This window comes from Patagioenas fasciata, chromosome 2 (genome assembly GCF_037038585.1).
Source record: "Patagioenas fasciata isolate bPatFas1 chromosome 2, bPatFas1.hap1, whole genome shotgun sequence".
In the NCBI taxonomy this organism is placed as follows: domain Eukaryota; kingdom Metazoa; phylum Chordata; class Aves; order Columbiformes; family Columbidae; genus Patagioenas; species Patagioenas fasciata.
In genome coordinates this window covers 40,781,512-40,805,652 of record NC_092521.1, presented here as the reverse complement: position 1 = coordinate 40,805,652, position 24,141 = coordinate 40,781,512, and the positions used below count along the sequence as shown (strand labels likewise).

Below are 24,141 nucleotides of genomic sequence, written 5' to 3'. Positions count from 1 at the left end.
GGGACAACTTCAAGGCTCAGAATCCTCCAGATTCCCATAGAAATAGTGCAAATGAGTGTTGCAGTCTGTACAGTTGGCCCTTGTACACCTTCATTATACCAGTGATGCTTTTTTGCAAAGCATTTTTACCTGAAATAACATCTTCGCATTTCAGCACTTAAGACTGGCCATACTGAGGGAACCTGGCTATGTTCCGACTTAGTGCTCTGGTTTGGTCTAAAGTTGTGGTTTTTGTCTGAACTTGAGCCTAGAGCCTGCTTGAATAGGATCTATTGTTCTCTTTTGAGACTACCTCAGACAGCAGTCCTCCCAAAGGAGTAGCTTTGTGCTTTTTGAAGCAGCTCTCCTTCCTAATGAAGGCTTTTATTCCAAAAGCCCCCAGAAACAGCCACGTGCAACAGTTCCTTCTAGCATGAAACTTGACTCAGACTGAACACAGGGCTCAATATTTGTGAATTTCAGCTGCTTTTTGCAAAAGTTTAGAATACATAGGCGTAAAACATTCCAACACCCAAGAAGCTGGCAAACTCCACCTTACTGCCACACATGGGAGGAGGAGAGGGGAAGGAGGAAAACGCTAGGAGGAACACACCTGGCCACACAGGATCTTGGAGGCTACCACTGATTTGGTGCAAAACTCTGCGGGACGGTTCCCTCACATCTCATGGGAACCAAAATGCATCACTTGCGGGTTATTAATCCAGAAGTGTTTTACAAACTTTTGATCTATATTTGTTGATGAAGAGGAGTACAATTGAGATGAGTAATGGATAGCAAACATTGAGAGGGAGAGCTGAGGCACAATCCAGCCTCACAGACCGTAGTCCCTGTGTATATAGTGTACATGCTGCTGTGCATGAAGCACTGACAAAAAGAGCTGGGTGCCTGTTACAACTTTGAGGGGTAAGAGTGTTTCTCTGTTGTTAACAAACTCTGGGGTGAAGACACTTGAATGGATCTCTTTCTATAGGAAAGTTAGTGGGCTCTCTTACCTTCAGATCTGTCCTCCTTCTCTGTTGAAATGCAAGTTTTCTGGAAATAGTTCCTCTCCCAATGATATAAGGGTAATTTATTTGTCTTGTTTGATGTTTATGTTTAAAAGCTAGCTATTTCTATTGTCATTCCTTACCAATCCCAACAAATAAGTAAAATAAAATTAGTGCTCTGAGGACCTTTTTGACATTTCATTGTCGACACAGCAATAAAGAATGTTTGAGAGAGCCTCAAGGCAAATGATTAAATTCTTTATCTGTCACACCAAGGAAAGGCTGCTCCTCTTGGTAATATGGGCATATTTGTTGTCCCTCAAGGACAAGGTGTAAAAAAAAATCATTATTAGAAGCCATAAAGCTTTACTGGTTGTATGGTCTCTTTCAGGAAAAAAATAGCTCCTTTGGGTTGGGTAATAGATATTCCTTAATCGTCAGTTGTCATTTATCACAGAGATTTCAGAAAATTATGTATTCCTGCACTTAAACCAGTAGTGCTTCCCTGGGAAATATGAAAGCTGACAAAATCTGCAAAAGCAAACAGTACCAATACCATTTTTCTTTTCAGCCTAATACAAATTAATTTCAGTCAAATGTATTATTTTAGTTTTTTTCTACAACTCAGCAATATTTAAAGGATTATTTTGTGATTTTAAAAATAGCCCTCATCTTGGGAAGATGTTAGAAACTCATAGTGAAAATACCCTGGAGACCATGTTGTCATGAGCAGAAAGATGACAAATCACAAGTTGCCAGGAAAAAAAGTCAGACTGTGTATCAAAGGCACTGCCTTGGAAAAGAAAATGTTATTGACAGGACTGAAACAGTGCAATTACAGCTGGGGAAAAAATGAGGGAGTAGCAATCACAAATATTTGGAGCCTTTATTCCCACAGCAAAGGTCACATTATCAGAAGTGAAGGTAACTTGCACTTCTTATGCAGTATGTAGGACAGGAAACACTAAGCTTTGGAATTGGTATTTTATATTAGAATAATTCGTGGTCAGGCACAAAAACAAGCTGAAGCTCATTTAGTTGTGCTAGTGGTAAATAAAAGAACACAAAAAATGTGAAGATGGTGACCACAGGTGGCAAAAGATCTGAGCAACAAGATACTGTCTTCTTGGAGATGGGATCCTTCTAAAGTAGCACTAAGTATTCTGAAAGCTCGTACAGGATTTAGAAATGATACTTGATTTTAAGAAATAAATATGTGACAGTGAGCCTACTTGAGGGGTTTTTTTCTTTGTGTTCTTCCAGAGTCATGATTAAAGAAGTTAGAGTATTGTGTTTCTGTGGTTCAGTTGTGTTATTACACACTCCATCATTAAAAACAAAAAAACAAAAAAACAACCAAAAAAACTGGTTTGTCAGTTCCCTGGGCTTCTTTGAGGCTTTGGTTGGTTTCAGGAGTCCCAGGCAGTGGGTTTTATGCCGGCAACAGCACTGAGCTGCAGGCTGAGGCAGTGTGCAGTCTGCCTCTGCAAGCCCACTCCTGCCTCCTGTGCTGAGATGCACATCTCTGCTTTGCACTGCAACCAAAATCTATCTGCTGGCTTTAATGTCATCCTTAGTTGACTCTTATTAATATTCCAGAAACAAGCAACCAAATTCTAACAAACCTAGAGAGTATCTGGCAAGTGTTGTCATTTAACCCCAGTTGGCAACTGAACATCACACAGCCTCTCGCTCACGCTTCCCCCAGCCTAGTGGGATGCGGAGGAGAATTGAAAAAAGTGGAACTTGTGGTTTGAGATATAGACAGTTTAATAGGACAGCAAATGAACATAATAATAATAACAATAATAACAGAATATGCAACATGAGTGATACACAATTGCTCACCATCCACTGGCCAATGCCCAGCCCGTCCCTAAGCAACAATCCCAGATCCCTGGCCAGTTCCTCCCAGTTTATAGACTGAGCAGAAGTCATATGATATGGAATATCCCTTCGGCCAGTTTGGGTCAGCTGTCCCGATTGTGTCCCCTCCCAGTTTCTTGTGCATCTCCACACTGGCAGAGCACGGGTAGCTGAAAAGTCTCTGACTTACTGTAAGCACTGCTTAACATTGGCTAACACAGTGTGTTATCAACATTATTCTCATACTAAATCCAAAACACAGCACTATACCACCTACTAGGAAGAAAAGCACAAGACCATGTTTCAGGTCAGAGGTGAGGTCACGTGTAAGAGCGATGCAGTGGATCTTGTGGAGTATTTGTTGGCAGTAGCAAAATCCTTGGCTGTCTTGCTGCTGGATGAATTCCTAAATCCACTCATCTGTATTGCAAAAGACAAGACAACATTTCTAGAGTTAATCATAACCGATTAATGTTTCCAAAAGTGTCAAAACGTTATATAGAGAGAGTATTTTCTTGAGTAGCTCATCCTATTGAATGCAATGGCTTATTATGACTGTTTTCATTACGGTGTGAATATTGCCTCATGACTGGAATGAATAACACCTTCCCTATTTAATTAAGCTGTTCAAGATTGCATTTGTACTTGTTGAAGCCATCACTTTTCTTTCCTGGATTATCATGGCTGCACCTCAGCTCAGAGGAAAAGGTAAATTATTAAAAGATGGTCACCTAATTGTGAATTAATCCACCTGCTGAGAGGGCTAACTAAACGTAGTGACTGGCATCTTTGCTGCGACACCAACCTTGTCATCGCCCCCACAGCTGCACCAGCTGGTTGGCTCAGTCCCTGGATTTTGATATGTGCTCAGATGGCACACAGCATGTGTAGATACTGTATAATGTGTGGAAATTATTTATGAGAACCTCCATTAAATGAATTTCATGGAAGTTATGCATGCTGCCTTCAAGGGCTTTATTAAAACCATCTGCATGTTAAGCTTGCAACATTTAAATGAAGTGCCATTGCACCTCGCCTGTAAGATTCAAAGCAGGTGCACCCCTTCTGCATCATCAACCTCATCTCTTGCAATGTATTTTGAAGCTGAAATATCAGGCCAGTATAAGACATTGTAACACACGCCAGAGTTTCCCAGTATTGATCCTTAGCTTCTTCAGAGAAACGCTTGTTTAGTGGTTATGCTCTGGGAATACGGCTGGCAAATGTTCTAGCAGTCTGGACTGTAATGAGAACACCACTACCCAGTGTCTCTGGCAAGAGTCTTCATAAACCAGCAGTGTACTGTCGAACTAGAAACCATGGTTACCTGTAATAATTTTATGTGTGGATTAAAAAAATTAACTTTTGGGAGTGTTAACACATAGGAAAAACTACTCTTCTGTGCAGCAAGACAAGCTGTAATTAATTTAATTTATATAACCAATCTCTTCCAGGGAGATGCTGTGAAGTCTCCACCCCTGGAAATATCCAAACCTGAAATCAATAATGCACTGGGCACCCACTCTAGCTTACTGTGCTTTTAGCAAAGGATTTTGGACTAGACAATCTCCAGAGGTCCCATTCAACTTTAGCTATTCTGTGACAAAACAAACAGGTACTACAAATACAAGAGTGTATTGATCTTCCTAATATGTCTTGTATCACAAGGTGAAAGAACTATTGTGTTATTTCCTTGTATAGGAAAATATAAACTGTCCAAGAAAGAACAGAGAGATTTAAAAGATAACCACATTTTAAGAAATCCTTTACAATAGTAATGACAGCCTCTTCCAAAAGCTTAACAGCACTGTGTTTGTTAGCTCATGCTTCAACCTGACATCATTTCACTACTTTGTGGAATTATTTGTGCTCTTCCACATACCTGCGGTGTGCACTGCATACTCTGCCTTCTGTTTCTTTCATCTGCAAGCAAAATTAGAGCACACAAAAATGTACGCATGTGAATGATGAGCATATGTTTGCTCATACTCGTGTATGTGACAGATTTTCAGGAAATCACCAGACCACTCCTCCAGCTAGAGGTAGCTCAGCTGGACGATCTGCCTAACACCCTACACAGCTATTTCTTCGATAGGATGGCTCAAAAGCAGCCTACACTGCACTGTGTGGTCTCTTGGCTTTCCTTGGAGACAGCTGGCACACTGGCCTCCTCCACCCAGTCTTTGTTTTCTCTTGCAAGTCCTGACAAAATCACACCCTGGAGTGGTGCAACTCTGGGCAGCTTTTAAACTTCAAGGGTTATAATACAATTTGCAGATGCTTGTACACTATAAGGTCTCAGCTCAGACCCTTGAAATCATGCTGAAAACCCTGTTAATATGTGATGAGAGCATTTCAATTTAAACAGCATATATTATAAACCACATTATTATGTGTCACTGGAGACATAACAGTTTTATCCCTCCCGGATTCTAGACTTCTTAACGTATGTATATCCCAAAGCTTTGCGTTAAACTGAAATAATTTGTTCCTATTTTGAAAGTGAACCTTCTGATGCACATCTGATAAAGCCATCAAAAGCCCCTGTTATTATGTGCTATAACGGCCCACAGGAGTGTTTGATTAGAGTATTTTCCGTGTCACGCTGACAAGCTACAAGATATTATCTGCCTCGGGAGGCTAAATGGAAGACTTGAGGGACAAAAAGTTCTATTGTTATTACATACATAATCTTGTGCCTGAAAATACCCCAAGGGATTAAGAGAGCTCTCTGGATGTATAAAGTGAGATATTATATGTAAATTAGTTTTGTTTACCAACACTGCCATGTTGTAATTATTTTATACAGCTACACTTAAATTTAGGAATAAACCAGGGAATACTCCAACTGTGAGATGATTGCTTTCTTATTTATACCAAATGTTGTTTCCTCATAACAGGAAGAAGGAATTGGTGTTGATAATGAGGTGTTTGTATAGACCTTAACACAGGAAGCTCAGCAATGATATTAAACATTAACATTACATCAAAGCTCCAGGCCTTGACATCCTCTATGAGTACTCGCCTACCTAAAATGCCTGGGGATGTAGAAGAGTTCCTCCACACAGGCAAATAACCCAAGAAATCCAAGTCCACCTGAAACAAAAGAAACTGCTCTAGCTCTCCGCTAAACTTTGTCAGTGTCATGTAATATTTTTGTAGGTATTGCACTGGGAAAAAATAGAAACATAAGAACTGTGAGGTGCTATGTAGAAACATTGCTGAAAATACCTGGCTAAGTGCATATCAGGTGAGGAAAACAAAAAGAAGGAAGAATTTTAGGCCTGGAGGTGCTGGGGTTGGCTTGCTCCTTCATTTGCTTTTGTTGTGGCAACACTGATGTAATTGTCACCTATCTTTGACAACAAGTCCCAAATATATATTTATCATGCCCAATAGATGTATTGCTTTAAGAAAATGCTGCTTTTCTTGGTGGTAGAACAGTTGTTATGGTGACTCCTCTTCTTCCCTCATTTAATACAGGAAGAAGAGCACTAAAATAAAAATCATTCCGTTTATGGAATTTACAAAAAACCCACTCTGAGGCTGTAACTCAAGAGAGTTGGAATATTTAATGACATATTTATTTTAAATTATTTGACTTTTCATTCTGGAACTTGAAATTTTTTGTGAAGATCTAGGAATAGGAACGATATCAAAGGAGATGTATTTTTCTATGGCATATGCTATATCCTTTGCTCTTATATAATATTTATACAGTATTGTGATCACTGAATGTTTGAATACTTTTTGCAGGTTAGGTACCTACTGAGCAAAGGTTAGGTAGGGGTCTGTTGGAAGACCTCATTAGAAAATAATCCAGAATTTTTTTCTCCTTGATGATTCAGTTTTTATCAAGAATTTGTAGTCCATCCTATGATTGCTAACTATACTCATAATGCTGTTTTACTAAACAATAATTCTGCTATTTCTTGATATTATGCTTGCTTTTATATTTCATAGGCTTTAAGCAGCATAAATCCCCAATATGCTGCTTTATTTTCAGTTCTTCACTTAGCTTAGAGTTGTTTCTAAAGCTGCCTTAGGGATTTAATTCTCCATGACCAAATAAGTTACTTAACATTTTATGGCAGCTCACGCTTTTAAAAAAATTTACCCCAACCTACCTGCAAGTGTTGGATTTCTACTTTATAACTAAGAAACCAAGGCAATCGAATGTGCAGGTTACATCCAGATTGAGGTCATGTCCACAGCCAGTGCAGATGTGATTTTGCAAAACCTCACTTTACCTAGAAGAATTTGAGCATGTCCTATATTCATCAGCGCTTCTAGGTGGACATCAAGGATAGGCAGCTCTGCAGAGTGCTTCATTCCTATCCAGTGGATATAATGCCACTTTGAGTGTTTCTTCACCAGTGCAAAAGAATTTGCACCTCCATGAAGCAGGTGTGAAGGAGGCAGAACATGGACTGAATCAGCCATTGCTGTGATGAAACAGGAGGAGCTAATGGTAAAGAGACCTCAGGCACAAGGAGGGAGGGAATCTAGGAACAGGAGAAAAAAGAAAATAAACAGACAAAGGGAAAATACCCAAAGTAGCATACAAGTCAGGATGCAGCTAGGGATGTGCTCAGGGAAGAGCAAGGGTCTGCTGATTGCCAAAAGTCAAATCAGTCACAGCAAATACATAATTCAATAATATTTCTCATACTAAAACAGTAAGAGGTATCTGTGGTGAAGTGTTGCATTTGAATTACTGTGAGAGAATAATTTCCCCAGGAACAGTGTTATCATTCTATCAGCCTCCTATAGGAAAGTAGCAGCATCACAGTGGATGAGAATTGCTAAAGTTTTATTAGGACCAGACTATTAGTGTAACTTTTTAATGACTAATTTATCACCCTTACAAGCCCTCATTTTTATTAACCTCATCTGCAGCTGAAGACAAATTGCCTTCCCAATCTAGGGGCTGGCGGTCACGTAGCATTCCCTTATCAGCAGCAGGCCATTCGCTTAACAAGCAGCTCTCATGGCAAAAGGGATCCATACTTCTTGGGAGCACTTCATTCTGAGACAGATGCGGTGCCAGTGCCACCAGCTGAAAGGCTATAGGAATTCTTAGGAGATGTCAGGGTGTATGAAAAGGACTTCCAGCCAGTCTGGCAGGTTTGCATACTTATCTGTTCAAATATATATTGTGCTTCAGGAGCTTTAGATTTGTCCAACCAAAGACAAATTTTTAAGTACCTTTGAAATCCCCAAAAGACATCATCCCCTGGCTACTGACCAACCACAGAGGGTTTATGTTTGGTGTTTGGGTAGAGCTACCTGCAGGATGTGGACTACAGAGAAATACTGAGGCACCTGCAGTGCTAGTGAGCTCAGCCCAAGGCACATGTTTCCATGCTGAAGGGGTCAATTTGACTTGAAGTCCCCACACCCTATAATCTTCTGTCACCTCCAGGCAGAACTCCTGCTGCTCCTAGCCTTCTTTACTTTAATTCTTTTTTTTTTTTTTTCCTTTTTTCTTTTTAAAAACATTTAATTAGATTATGTGATTTGGAAACCAAATTCTACCAAGGAGTGCCATTGCCTGTGTGAAACCCCTGAGCTCAGCTCAAATGCTGCCCAGAACAACTCAGCCCAGGCCTGTGAGAGAGTTGCCTAAGCAGGTTTGCAGAGGCCAAGTAGACAAAGTCAGACAGATGAACCCCAAGTCAATCTAACAGGATCCGCTTTAGATCCAGCTGATAACTATATACCTTAGGTTCAAAATGCAACCAGAAAGCCTGTTGGGTTTTTTTAATACTTAAATCAGGTTTCTGGGAGCCTGATTTTATTCTGCCTTTAATAACTTCGAACATACCCTTTGTAAAGCCACTCAGCTGATACCTTACTAATCTGTCAGGGACAGGTTTAAAATCTGTTTAAAATTGAGACCCTTACAGTGAAAGACCTTAAAATTCTTCCCTTACAGACATTCAATTCAATTACCTTGTAGCTTTCATATCATGCTATTATAATTACTATTTTGTAAACATTTAACTTCCATTCACAGAAATTTTATCTATTGGGGTGTTGGGAAAAGGAAAAAGAAGGCTATGTCTTTCTGTCATTTGATGATAAATATCAGTGTGACAAAAGAAAAAAAAGAAGAAACAAAACAAAACATTTTTGCCTCTGAAAGGAAATGAATACCTGCAATGTGCCCATTTCACCTGATCCATTTATTCCCACTCATTCTAAGGAGACACACCAATCTATGGGCTTGCAGGAGCAAGGAAACAAACCCAGAACCCACCATGAGATAAGGAATGTCTAAAGACAATCTAAACATAAACTCCACAAAAAAAAAGTTAACTGCTTTTCTGGATTTGATGTGATTGAGTAGTCTCCAGGAAGCTGCAGTAGAGACTACACATAAGGTTAGAGAATAGGACGCTCTAAATCATCTGATTGTAATAAATAATTTTATTGCAATAATTGCTATTGGAACTAATCACTCAAAATGTCCATGATGTTTTTAAATAGCTCGGCCAATAAACCCCAAATAGGATGATTTAGAATGCAAATACCACCAACTGCTTAACTGGAGTAGATGATTATCACAGTGGTATTAATGAAGAGATGATAAGGTGTCCAAAGCAAATTACCTGGAATTACAAATGAAATCACCAAAGCAGAAAAAAGTACAAGTGATGTCTTTTAGATGAGAAAAACAAGCCATTTTTAAGGAATAGTTAATGTGACACTTCAATAATAATAATAATAATAATAATAATAATAATAATAATAATAATAGTAATAATGTACCTTCAAAAAGTATCTTCAGTGTTCACAACAGTGGCAATCTAGGAAAGCAGAATTGTAGGATTTACCTGGGCTAAATACATATGAAAATGAGCCAGTGAGAATCTGTATTCTTCTTTATGGAAACAAAAAGACAAAATGTTGAAGAGTACATCTGCAACTCTCTGCAACATAAAAACATGTCCCAACACGTTACCATACAAACGATTTATCAAACCAGGGGGGAAATGAAATTCAGCCTTCCCTTCCTCTGTGTTGCTGCCAAGGGACAAAAATATACCATAGGCTAAAGGTTCTCTGCCAGCCCCAGCCAGTTACGACATAACATACAATTAACTTTCACAGCTGGTCACAGACTTTGTCAGAAGCCTGGGGAAAACAAAAAAGTCCTGTGTGTTGGAGCTGCTTGTGAATGTACTTTAAATATATTTCATTAAATCCAGTCCGAGTTACACTTGCTGCTAGCGGGTTTAGCTGGCTGACGGTGTGGGAACAGTACAACATGATCTATCTAGTCAATAAAAACCCTTAACTTCCGTGGTTTAAATTGCTTTTGTCATTACACTGTATGCAGCCACAGTGAGATCACTGAAATCATGCCTTTTTCCTAACTTTGGCTTCAGTCCTGCCCACAATTACACACATGTTCACAATTTACCATGGAGATTTATTTTACTTAAGCATTTGGATCTCACCTGTTAACTCTTTATGGCCAAAGCTATCACCGTGTGACACACACCTACGGGTACGGCTATCAAAAACTCCACCACCACAATAGTTGCCCCTTGCTGGACCCAATGAAATGTGGAGGGAACAGGGAGCTCCCAATTACTGCTCAGAAATGCTAACTTGGGTTTTTCAACTAGCAGACTCGCTTGATGAATTCAAGCCATCTAACAGATGGCATGATTTAGAGGTTTGCCACAGACCTCAGGGGTCTGTGCATCACTCTTTTGTTGGATCTCATGGTAAAATGGGCAGGGTACATGTGTGCACCATGCTGAAGCGATTCTTTTGTTACCAGACTGGAACCTGACTGTGTATGTTGGACTTGGAGCATTTGGACTTCGCTGAATTAATCCACATTGGTGTGATTTCAATACAGGATCCCGAAACCAAGTTTTTTAGTGTCATGATCACCTAATGTTATTTGAACTTCTGATCACTGCAGTTATGAACCTAGTGTAGCAGAAATGGTGGCTATTCAGAATAATGAATGATACAGTTTTTCTAGCTACATGGATCTGTTTATTTTGATTAAAATGAACAGTTCTGATCTTCTCTATCAAGTTCTACCATAAGATAAGGTGCTGGGTACCAGCTGAGATCAATCAAAGCAGATTTAGTAATTTCAGTTCTGGTCTTGTAACTGTTTCCAAACCGTATCCTGGTTGGTTTATTTGCCTGAGTGAAACTAAAGGGAATTTTGCCATGAATTTAACTAAGATCAGGTTATAAACACCAACACAGAAGCTTTTCATCTCCATGTCATGTCCAGAGTAATAGCAAAGATAACTTCGATCCATCTTTGAAATGCACTGGCATAGTTTAATGCCTCCAGTAGTGACTTTAGAGAGTGCCTTTTTTGTCTAGAGCATTGAAGCTGATAGAAAATGAATAAACCACAACTGCACACGCTAAGGACATACAAGTAAACACAAAATATATTTGTATACATAAGCAGGTGACCCTTATGAAATAACTTCTAGATATAGAAGTATGTCCTTTTTTAGTTCTCTTTCGTGACATTTTCTACACACGTCCAGAAAAAGCTTGATATTATGTGTACAAAAGCCCTATGTGAACCATATAGTTTCATATTCCATTTTAATTATGTTTTTACTTGTAATTCACAGCATGATGTTGATGCTAGCTAGGAATAATATCACAGCCCTCCTGAGAGTACTTTAACATATATATATTCCTGGAGAAAGGCTGTGAATCTAACGGATAATGTGTCTATTTGTTTTACAATTAAGGTTACTCCTTAATTGTACTTAATCTCGCCTCTTTTTTTAAAGCAGATATTAATCCAAGCTATTTTAAAAGTAATGGAAGCCAACACAGTGTGGGAAAAAACAAACAAACAAACAAAAAACCACCACCAACAACGAAAATCCAAACAACAGTCACCTGAAACTGCTCCGTAAACTAGTTTTGTTAGGAAAAAGAACAAGCTATGCCAGTATATATGTCCATCCACCCAATAATGAGCACTATAAACTTCCCTTCAAAAACTGCATGGCATTAGTAAGATGTGATAGTTTCTTTGCTAACAAAAGCCCCTACATCTGTTTGCACTTTCATAAGAATTTAGCCTAAAAACTAGACAACAGAGACAGTAGTAAACCATTTAAATAGTCACCCAGGAATGAAAAAGCTGTTCCACATTTCACTGTAGATGTGTGTAACCCCAGTCTCTCTTAAAAACATACATTTATAGGTCATAAAAAATAAACTCATACACAGACCTCTCTTCTAGTAAGTGAAGCAACACTGAGGAGTGTTCCCAGGCACAGGAACTGAAATAATCTATACTCTTAAACATCAGAAGGGTCTCTGACATGTTTTTGGCATTGTCTGATTTGCGCTTTCTCTCACAGTTCTCAGGCACAGTTTGGGAAATGGTATAAGCCAAGGACCATTCCCAACAGGCAGCACACCTGTTCTGCCAGGTAATAGAGCATAACATGGGATATTTGGTTCCGGTTGTCACTGCTGCCATGGCATGGGTTCAGGCAACTTTAATTTAGTAGTGCAATATACTCTGGAGGAATCTCAGTCCACAGAGAATGGAGCTGAGTTAGCTTTGCATATAGGCTGCTTTAGAGGTAAGAGTAGCCTTTAATTTACACTTCAGCATTTATACAAAGGACCCCTATTTCACTGCAGTGTGTTTGACTTACGTAGACAGAGAGATAGTCCTTCCGTAGCCTTGTGACTTCAATGAAAATGTCTGCTTATCTGCGTTGTTGGCATGTCTCATCTCTGTGCAAACTTCTGGTAGAGGAGAGTTTTTCACTCTTACCATTAGGAAACTGCGTTAGTTATAGAAGCTAACTTGGTGTGTCACCGTTACCATGAGTTTTTTAAAAATAAAACAAACAAACAAACAAACAACTGAAACCCAATGAGCACCTAGCCGATTGTAGCATCCTGATTCATGGAAAACAAGGCCACATGAACCACAAGGTTCACTGCAGTGTTCGTGGACTAGCAACTTCTGTCAGGATCCTGTTACCCAGCAAAAGCCTCATTATCTTTCGTTTCCTGAAACTGGATATTCAGTAATATAGAAAATCAGCTCCCCTTGATGCCAATTTGCAATTTATATGATTTGGGAAAAGCTCATTTCTGCATTTCAACAAATACATTTTACGGTTCAATTTCTAAGTTCCATTGTCAAAATAATGTTCCCGCATGTGGAAAGAAATAATCGCAGGCACTTCCAGGATGTCTAGCTCCACTTGAAGTACATAGCTTATGTACAGACAGCTAGCTGTGCTGTGCTGATAGATAAATGCTTCGTACCTACAGGGACATATAGCTCTGAACTTTTAGGTCCTGAGCTTGAGTACTGTTCTAATCCCACTCAGCACTTTCCTTGCAATTTTTTTCTCCCTTGTCAAAGTTGCTCAGAAGGGACCTTCTTCGTTGTTTCCAGTGGCTGTTTCCTTCCCCCAAATTGTTTTTATGTCACGTGGTTGTAATGACCTGCACAGCTTTATCTGTCTCCAATGAAGCTTCTTGGTGTTTTGTTCCCTCTTCCTTCATTAAAACACATACCTCAGCCTGAAATAGGAGGCTTCAGAAAAAGCTGCCTTGTGCTCCCAGGTCATATTAATGAATTGTCAGGATAAGTGCTTTTAAAAAGAGAAGGAGAAGAAACATATTTTTCATACTTTTAAAAAATATCTGTTTCTGGAGGGATATATCTTTCCCCAGAACAAGTCCTAGCCAGACTTATAATTAAGAGAGCTTCTGCCTTCCAAAGAGCAGGACAAGATAAATTAGTTCCTAAGGAAGTCTCAGAGAGTAGAAAAGACTGTCCCTCTGAGATCGTGGTGAAGGTAAGAAGAAGTTTGTAATAACGTCACATCGTAACGGAGTCCTTCTGCCAAGCAGGAATAACTCTGCAGGCAACATTGCAGATCACAGTCAGCACTGTGATCAATCAGACTGGTGTGGTCTGAAACCGAAATTCTTCACATAATATCAAAATGCGTTCCCACTGCTTTGACTGCAGTAGTATCCACTTTCAGTGGATTTAAACACAACCGAAGTGGAGCAAGTAGAGTTTATACAAAAAAACAATATTTACACAATGGAAAAAATATCGCAGATGTTGGCAATGAAGAAACTGCAGAAGCTGTGTGACAGGAATGCTCTGTGACTTTGTGCTAGTCAGAGTTTTGCATTAGTTTTGCCTGTTGAATGCAATGCATCAGATAACATCACTGAGAACATCCTCTTTGAGTCATGGTGGTTGTGTGAGATCCCTCTGCTTTCCAGAAGGGCCAGGCAAGCAGCTAGCCAGACCTAACTAGCTAAATCCAGCTAGGTTTTGGAAGAGCTTTTTCTTTTTTGAATAATGCATATCCACAGGTCCCCACAGACCAAAGAATGCCAAAGTGTATTTTAATGATATACAACCTCCAGCACTGACATATAGCTACTTTCAGGGTGAAAGAAGACAGGTAGCTAATGTGGTACCAGCTATAGTATTTGGAGGCAGGGAAATTGTGGCCAAGGACAGAAAGGTGAAGCTATTTCATATATACATCAAGAGATTTTAATGTCTGTGCTGCTCAGACAGAAACACAGCTTTTGAAATCTGGTCTTGAATATTCAGCATGTGGAAAGCTGAAAGGAATTCAATTTATCCAGTGCAGAAAGGAGAAGGGAAAACTCAGTTTATCACAGCAGTTTTAGCAACCGATGCTAGAAATGCTACCAGCTGTGATATTTAAAGTTTAATCTGAAAACCTGGAAATGTCACTACCCAATCTAAGCACTATTACCACTGCAAGTGATACCTAACCCTCCCTTTGAGCACTCTCCCATCATGTTATGAACTGTTTGGGAAGGCAAAAAGGGGATTTTATGCATCACCACATGTAGGTTGTGCCATTTCACCAATTCTGTGCTTTCTCAGCCACCAGAGCGACCTCAACAGTACCTTGACACACTATCATCTGTCCTCAACTTCCTTCCACTCCAAAGACCTCAACAGGGAACTTCAAGGTAGGGGACTGGTCTACCCATAATTTTGAAAGCTGCTAGGCTTTTGAAGACATGCCTGGGTTTGATGTTTTGTGTATAGTCACCCCATGGGCCACTGAATCTTTCCCCAATCAGTGGAGCCACAGCACTTCCACCAAGCCGACATAGTCCATGGTAGGGCTGGTGGCCTCCTTTCTCATCCTCCAGGACAGGGCACTCAACTCAGGAGATGAAGGTAGGAGAACAACTCTGTAGTCAGTGAGGCCTGCAATAAATTGAGAGAGATGACAGAAAGAGATAGTTACCTCTCAGAATTGCCTACAGACCAAGCAGAGCAGGCGACCATCAGTCCAGAGGAGGAGACAATGTGAAGGTCTGTGGAGCTGGTGCTTGGAGCTTTCCTGTGGGATAAGCTGGGTTGGGACTGGTCATCTGTCTCTAGGTCCACTGTGAGGTGACACACCAGGAATAGGCTCCTTGCCTCTGTAACACTGTCTGGCAAAAATGTGTCACTGAGTGAACCTACCTTGTTGCTCAGTGGGACAGATGCTTCCAAGGTGCTTTTAGGACACCCTCTGGTCACATAAAATATCTCACAATTTATTCTTGGAGAGGAAAAGGTGAAAAAAAAAATGGCACTTCCTTTTTAGGGTCTGAATTCTTGTGATTCACTTTTCACATTTGGTAGATATAGCAAAGACATTGCAATCCTTGGCCAACTCCAACACAGGGGCAGAAGAAAAAGAAATACACCAAAAGCTGGTGTTAAATGGCTTAGAACAGAAAAAAATCACTAGCAATAGAATTGTTTGTGTTCTTCAGAAAAAAAAAAAAAAAAGCTTAATATTTAATGGACTCAAAAATACGTACCACAGTATCAACAGCTATCAACAATACAATTGACAGTGTGTGAGTACTAGGAAGTAAAAAGATACCATAAATGGAGGAAAAGCATCGCTAAGAGCATATATACAGTTTCAGCTACCTCTTCCATCAAGACACTTCCCATCACAGATCAAGTAAAGAGTTACAATGTTATTTTAGATGGCTAAAGAGAACATGAAGTCCTGTGGAGAGCAAAGAACTGGAGAATGCTTTGGTCTTCTATCTAATGAAACCACTAAAATGAAACAGTTTCTTCCCCCTATGAGGGAGGATATATATCCACATGTGGACACAACGTGGGATATCTCCGATTGATGAAATGACTCAGAAGCAATGAGAACTGCCTTCAACATATGGAATAAGAGCCTGCAAAAAGAAGGTAAACTCTGGAAGGGTCAAGAGCTATGATTTTTAAATGTGGTGGCAGAGAAACCTAAGCTGAAGTCCACTTTCAGGAAAAAGCATCTATCAGCCAGAGACTCCTGGTGAAAAAACTGTATTGGAAATCCTTTCGTTCAATGACCTCCATGGAGTGTGAGAGACTTTCACAAGCCATGAAACATGCCTGAGCTGTTGTCAGCTTCACCCTTTCAAACACGACACAGTACTAACAACAGCCTGTTGTCTTGTATCAAGCTCTTCTGAGAGGCTCTGAGAGACTGGTGACTTCATGTGAATTTATCAAATTTTAGAGTCTGCTCCAAGATGGTTTGGAAGACGGAGCACATGAGAGAAGAGGAAACTGGTGGAGATAATATCCATCTGATCATTTCCCTTAGGATTTTCATGGCTCAGATTTTCATGGGAAAGCTTTATTTTAAAGTTAACTCATCTACACTTCATACCACAAAAGCAGGACTGTTTCTTGAGTGTCCCATAGGCTCAGGGGCCAATGCACTTTATGTGTTGGCCACTCGATCAATTGCCCTACAAGGCGTTAAAGATCTGTCTTTCAGCCACGCACAGACATGTTCTGGCAGAAATGAGAACATAATAATATAGAGCTCTTAAATAGTCAGTATATTTTCAGCCATAGCAAGCATTTCAGAAAATCTGGAATCAGGTTTTCTCATGTTTATGAAGTTATGGGGTCTTCAGTTTCATAGTGAACTGTTTGCTGGAGGTGTTAAAACACTGGGCAGCATTGCATATATTCTTAAGTCATACTTAAGTCACACACTGTGCTTTTAATACATCAAACCTCCATGTCATTTGTTCAGTGGGAAAACAAAATACTTCTGACCATCAACATTGTAGGTCGCTTGTGGCATTACAATTCAGTGTGACTTTCCTTTTGCTTTGTGCAGTGTCCTCTGCTACCTACGTCTTTTTAGTCCCTTCCCCTATTCACTTCACAAGGTACATATTCTTTCAGAACGTGTTACCTATACAATTTTGAATATCTTTTCAATACAGCAGGGATGTATGCTGTGCACACCTCAGCTTTGCTCAGAATGTTTTGTGATCATTATTCAAAAAAACAACACTGCACATCCTGCAACACGATGCTCTAAGGTTCATAACTAAATCAAACAAGTTATAGCTAAGGGACATGCAGAGAGAAGATTGGTTTTGTTTACTTCTCTCAAGGAGAGAAATACAGAATGTTTAAAATTGTATGTTGTTGTGCTAGCACAGAATCTCATTTATTTTCAAAATCTATATTATAGATTTATATGTTATGTCTATGAAGAACATACATGCTTCATTTGTGTTGAGTTTTTCTTATATCTTGAGAATAAAATGCATACTGTTTAAAACTCTGTCATGTTGCCAGAACGGTGTTTGTGTGTCACTGTAAATGAGAATCAGGTCCTATGAAAATCACCTGTTTAGAAATTCTGCATGTTTTTCCATAAAAAGCTTCCACATAAGAAAAAAGAAATTAATTAGTACTTGAAAGGTATTGATTTCCTAATAGCTGTTAGGATACAGAGATAGCATGAATTATTTCTTACCCACTTCTCCCAACCACGAAATCTAAGAATTTGGTTTAAGCACTAAATGCATTCATAAGACCTAATACTATGGGAACTGAAATCAGTGTCAATGATATGCCAATGTTCACCATTTCAAATGTTGTGCCAGTTACATAAAGCAAATGTTTTCCCATGGAATTAACCAGGAAATGCACACTGACATTAAAATCATTAATATTTCTAATTTCAAACAGAGCCTGAGCTCATAAAATTTACTACTGACTAATCAATATGAAATCTATTCACTTTGCATCGATTCACATTGCTTGAGGCTTGATAGTAGATATTTGATTTCTCAAGCAAGCCAGTAAACATGAGAATTTACTGAAAAGAAAGCAACAGAAAATAAAGGGTACACTTCAGGCATCATTCTTATTGCTAAGGAAACCACCTCCTCTTGCAACAGGTTACAACACCTATTATATCTCTGAATGCCTTTTACCTTTGCTCCAGTACAGTTCATTTCATTGTGTGGTAGTAGAAACAATTGAAAGTCTCATAACTGGTAATGGATAGGCTTAAAAGCACTGCCTGGTAACTGATTCAGTTTCTCTGAATTTCATTATATAACCTGTATATATTTTTTTCTGACAGATGATAATGTTCATAGGTTGATATCTTTGACACATCTGTTTGCATACTGTTCAGTACCTGGGAACATTTACAAATATTTTAAATAATACATTCAGTGCAGTGAGGAATGTATCCCTTTTTTTTTTTTTTCCTTTCAGGAAACACCACCCATATCAGTGTGTAACATGACAAGTAGGACACTACAGTGGGCTAAAAGTAGCAGCATATATGGACTGGAATAAAGCAACTGGATTGCTCTGTACTATACAGTCGGGACTATAACGTTAAACAAAAGAGGGAATAGAAGTGAATTTAGACACTAGAGCCCTGGGTGCTCACATTACTTAATTGTTAACTTGCTCTGTTTCGGGCTGTTTCAATGAGGTCTCTCCAGGAAAAATCTGCTTAGGAGGAACCAAGTGTTAAGCACTGTGGATAGAAGCAGGTCAGTGCCACTTGGCCTCATTAATATACCAGTTCACACACAACTCTTCATCACAAAATGGAGCTTCTTGCATAGCGACTCAGAGTTGTGGGAACCCAGTCCCTCCGTGGGTCAGCGTAGACACTGGCTCCAGTCAGATGCAGCCCAGATGTGTTTGATGGCAGAGCCACTGCACAGTGAGACTGAATCTGGACCTAAAATGACACATTATAAGTCCCTGCCTGGTACCTTGTAGCCCACAGTTATTGTTTTTAAAGTTCTGTAATTTGCCAGAGAATAAGGAACATCCTCTATTGGTTAATTAATATGGAAATCATGAGGAACCTTTTGGAAAAGCCAGACTTACTAACAATATCTATTCGACATTTTGATTCATTTCTGCTGCTGAACGTTCTATTCTGTGCATTGAATATCACTTAGAAAAGTGCTATGATATCATTTCCTTTAATCAAAACCTTTTCTTTCTTAGTCCAGAATAAAAGGAGGAGATAAGCCTGACACTTCCTCCCCCCTCAAAGATGTGGTTCTTGCATTCTGTGTTAGTCCTGTCATCAATAACTACATTGATATTTTTGGACATGACATGCAACATGGTCATGACTAGCAAATGACTAGTAGTGATTTAATCATATTGGCTTCCAAAAGGGTTTTCTGTCTCCTAATGTTGTTTGCCTACAGAGCTAATGATAACATTTTCTCCAGTCATTTCAGCTAAGTCTGCTCTATTGCACACAGCCCTGTTCAGTATGTAACCACATGACATATTCTTGGAAGAGGGTAGAATAGGCTGTTGTATGGGCTTTTAAGGCTATTCCACCTTTGGTGAATATCAATATAAATATCTATAGGAAGAAGAGGCAAAAAAAGTTACCCATTCTCCTTGTAATATTTTTTAATGTAATAAAAATCACCCAACTTAGCCTTAAATTTATAAAATAAAATCCTGCTAGCATGACAAGGTTCAGTCTTATTTTGACTCCAACCTCAGACACAATGGAAGATAAATTTGTCTCATAGAATAAATAATCATAGTACTTAAAAAATAAATCCAAGTAATACATGTACAAAAGACAACTTACAGCAGCAGGGTTTATTTGGTGCTTCACGGGACAAATCCCTCTGGCCTACCACTTTTCATAAAGGAAACCCAGGGAAGACTGCTAGATGAAGCACTTAGAGCTGAAATATTTATGTACCATATGTACCTAGGGAAAAGTAAGACCACAGGCATTTCTTCTTCGTATGCATTTGCATGGCCCAGCACTTACTGTTACATCAACACAAAACATTGTGGGGAGCCTCAAACTGTAGACCCCCCACCTCAATCCAACCGCCATAGCAGACAAGACTGGGCCACTTGAAAGGTTTCATTGTATTGTCTTCAAAATTGTAATATTTACATTGTAGGTAGGATATTTCCATTCTTCTCCAAAAATAACATAGATCTCCAGTGGCTGGGATTTTCATGGCTGGGGAAATCAGGACTGCTGCTGAGGGTTTGCAGGACATTAGATCCAAAATCTCTTGATGCTCAGAAATCACCAGCCATTGTGCATTATCCAGATATATCTTTTTCTTGAGTGTAGCCCAGACAACAACATGGCCAAACCCACAGATTTGGAATAGTTTTTGTTTCTCCTGTCATCTGCTTATTTGCTTCAGCTCCAGTAGACCCCACTGCCTTAGAGTCATAGGCCAGCACCTTTTATTTAATGAAGGAAAAAAAAGAATGCTCCTGTATTTCTTTTCAATGCATGGGTACTTTATCAGAGGAAAAACCCCACATACCTACACAGTGTCCTGAGTCCTTCCCCTCCCAGCGAGCTTCAGCCCAAAGCTTCATCTTTGGAGCACAGCTGGGTGCCATGGCTTCAGATGGCCCGTTTTGACTGCAGTGGTGTGTGGATGCAGGGTGTTGCCTGGCACTTACAGAGAACCCTTCATGCTGCCGCTGGTACTGTTGCAAGAGGAGGATATGGGGCTGTAAAACTGTTCATTTTGTTCAATCAGAAAAGCAAATGAGGATATCAGCATTTGGCTACTACCAGTGGCAGATGGAGGTTGGAGAGAAAACAATGAGTAGAACAACACCAATGCGCTAGTCTAGTCAGGAGAGGTTGATGAAGTAGCTTGTTCTTCCTCATGATTTCCTAAAGGCGTAGTTGCCCTGGACTTATAAAATGCTCTTGTCAAATTTAAAGGGCCTTAGGTCAAGTCCATTGTAGTGTTGAGTACCTTTCCTGTATTCCTGGCAAATAATTGTGCTGGGTTTTGACATTTTCCCCATTTTATAAGCAGTTGCTTTATTTTACACAGTGGCGTTGGGCTTGTCAGATTGGTGCAGTCTGAATTAAAGAGAATTTTAACACAAATGCCAGCTTTCTACAAAATCCTTCCTTCAAGGGAGACTTGTTCAGTTTACATTCTCTGCCTCTCTCAGGAGGTCTGTTTATGTAGTGGAATCCTTGTAGATTATAGAAAGGTCCTGTTATTTGGATTTAAATATTTTATTTTAACACTTCATGCATATTTATACAGTTTCAGGGTTTCATATCTTTAAACCACTTAGATTGGTCTTTAGAAGTCTGGTGGAAACTATATTTGTCACTTCCTCAGAACAAAGCACAGCACTTTTCCAACCTTCTTTCGTATTCTGCAGCCCATGTATGTTGCCCGGACAAAAGCATATAGTCCAATAAAATTAGCATTGCACGAAACCATGCTGAGCTTCATGACTTCTTCCTTTCATCTGTAAACTTGCCTAGGATTAATTCTTTTAATTAGAGTATAGCCTCCTAAGTGACACATACATTGCATAATCTTATTTCTTTCTCAGATTTTTCTTTTCTGCAGCAATATGTTTCTTATCAAGTGAATTTTGGGACTCCCTGCTATCCATTCAAATGAAATTGTAAAATGAAATGCCAAAATGAACAGTGTATATTAAGCTTATTCATCACTAAGTCATAGTGCTACAGAAGTATCTGAGGTGTCTCTAGTGCACTCTCTCTCTCTTCCTCGTTTCCCATGAGGCAGTCACCTAAATTCCTTTATTGTTCCCTCTCCTTTAACAAACGTAGTGTCCTGGGGACTATATTATTTTTAATTAGAGTTGTTTTTTTTCTTTCTTCCATATGTTACATTTACACGGCTATAAGTTTGTCTTACTTGTAGTGGAATCTAAAGTCAATGGAGTAACACACTTAGCTTTATTGCTAATAAAGATAATTTACATTTTAGATTCTCTAGATGTTGTACCGAAATTTTCACTTTGTAAAACATGCTTTGAAATAGCCTTCTGGAATCTGGTAATTTCCTCTCATCCCTAAATCCATTACAGCTATTTATTTTGATCAGCAAAGCAAATTAAGAATGGGTATGCTGGTTTAAACAGAAATATTAATGTGTCTTGTATAAATCAATTCACTGAATTACACAGTGCTAAATGCAAATACTTTCATTAACCAGTTTGTGTCAAATTAAAACAAATCTATTTTAGAATTTTCTCAAAGTAGTGTTCTATATCCCTTTAAATCAATTTCTTATGTATTACATTGCAACACAGCCATCATTCCACTTTCATTTCAGGTCATTTTGTGTCTGTGACCAATGGTTTAGAAAATTCTACTTTCTTTCAGCAGAAATATCTGCCTCCAAATTGTATCATAATACAACCTTCAAGATGAACACCAAGGGCAAGAAAATTGTTAATGTACTCAGTTTCATAACTTCTTTCAGAAATTTCTTTGGCATCAAATATGCTATTTGCAGAAATGAGCGTGACTTCAGTTGTTCTCAAATCAAATTATTGACTTTCAAGGCTTTCTTAGGGACATATTGGCCTATTTAAAGTCACAAGAATATCTCCCTACCTCTCCCTATCTCCTGTTCACTATTCTTACTGTTACTAGACATATGTTTTTTACCCTTCTCTGTATTTTTGCACAGTTCTGGGCCAATCCATTGACCTATCTGGAACACGATCTGCAACACCAGCTTAGGATTCTCCTGTTTAATAGGTAACAGCCTCATCTGCCCAGGCATCTGGGGACCAAAGTAGGGGAAAATGGTTGTTGTGCTTTATTTTAGAGAGAAAAAAAATACAATTAAAACAGTTCAATTTTTCTGAAATGACATTTTTTCACCACTCTTCCCAGAACACTGCTCTACTTTGTTCAGAGTCGGAAAACAAACTTTCTCTGTAAGTGTCCACATTTTCAGAGAGTCAGAAGACTGTTCCTGTGGCCAGGAAAAGGCATAGCTGTCCCTTTCCAGTTGTGCTGCAAAGCAGCTCTGCCAGTCTTGCTCTGGAAGCCATGGACACTGACCTGGGAAGACAAGAGCAAGTGCTAGCAGCTGATGGAAGGGAGCAATCCTGTCTTGTCCATTCTGATGAACATCCTGTTCTGGTGACAGGGACAAGCAGTTGTGGTGGTCTACCCACACTCTACACAACGAGGTGAATGTATGGCCAATCCAAACTATTCAATGAATCCATATTGGTTAGTGTTAAAGCGCATCAAAGCCTTTTCAGCATGTTATTCTCCCATAAAGCTGCAACCAACCTTGACAGCCACATTGCTGAGCTGGTGGCTCCCAGCGCCGTGGTCGCATCTGTCTCTACAATGTTGTGACCCATGGAGTTAACCCTGCAGCAAATGTAGAGGTCATTCTTGTTTCAACCGCAGAATCATCACATAACTGCACAGGGCACTGCAGCACTAAGACCTGAGCATGAGCAACACAAGACTTAGGAGGAGCGGCTGAGGGAACTGGGGCTGTTTAGCCTGGAGAAAAGAAGGTTGAGGGGAGACTTTACCACTCTCTGCAACTACCTGAAAGGAGGTTGTAGTGTGGAGGGTGTTGGTCTCTTCTCCCAAGCAACAAGTGACAGGAGGAGCGGAAATGGCCTCAGGTTGCACCAGGCGAGGTTTAGATTGGATATTAGGAAAAATTTCTTCACAGAAAGAGTTGTCAGGCATTGGAACAGGCTGCACAGGGAAGGGATTGAGTCACTACCCCTGGAGGTGTTTAAGAGACGCGTAGATGAGTTTCTTAGGGACATGGTTTAGTGGTGGACTTGGCAGTGCTAGATTAACAGTTGGACTCAATGTTCTTGAAGGTCTTTTCCAACCAAAACAATTCTATGAATCTGTGATCACTTGTAAATCCATACCACAGCTTACATTTGTGTTGTATTAGTGACCTAATGCTAAATCAGTCTTCTAGTGACTCTAATAAATGTTAAGCTTTTCCAAGGTAAAACTAGTTGATAACAGCATAATGGTGGTGGAAGGTTAGCCATAGCCCCAGAGCTAGTCATTGGGTGGGAGGCAAGACATAGCCCTAGAGATAGTCATTAACTCCTGCAATATCAGCTCTGTATTATGTCAGTTCTATACTATATAGCATA

The 24,141-nt window shown here is 39.5% G+C and overlaps 1 long non-coding RNA gene across 1 annotated transcript; it reads right to left on the bottom strand.

The window, feature by feature from the left end:
* Positions 1–2,770: 2,770 nt before the first annotated feature.
* On the bottom strand, positions 2,771–9,825 carry LOC139827158 (uncharacterized). Its single transcript, XR_011737419.1, has 3 exons — positions 9,627–9,825; positions 6,980–7,357; positions 2,771–3,272 (listed from the first exon to the last, which is right to left on the bottom strand). It is a non-coding gene; the product is annotated as an uncharacterized lncRNA (long non-coding RNA).
* Between the last annotated feature and the right edge of the window lie 14,316 nt (positions 9,826–24,141).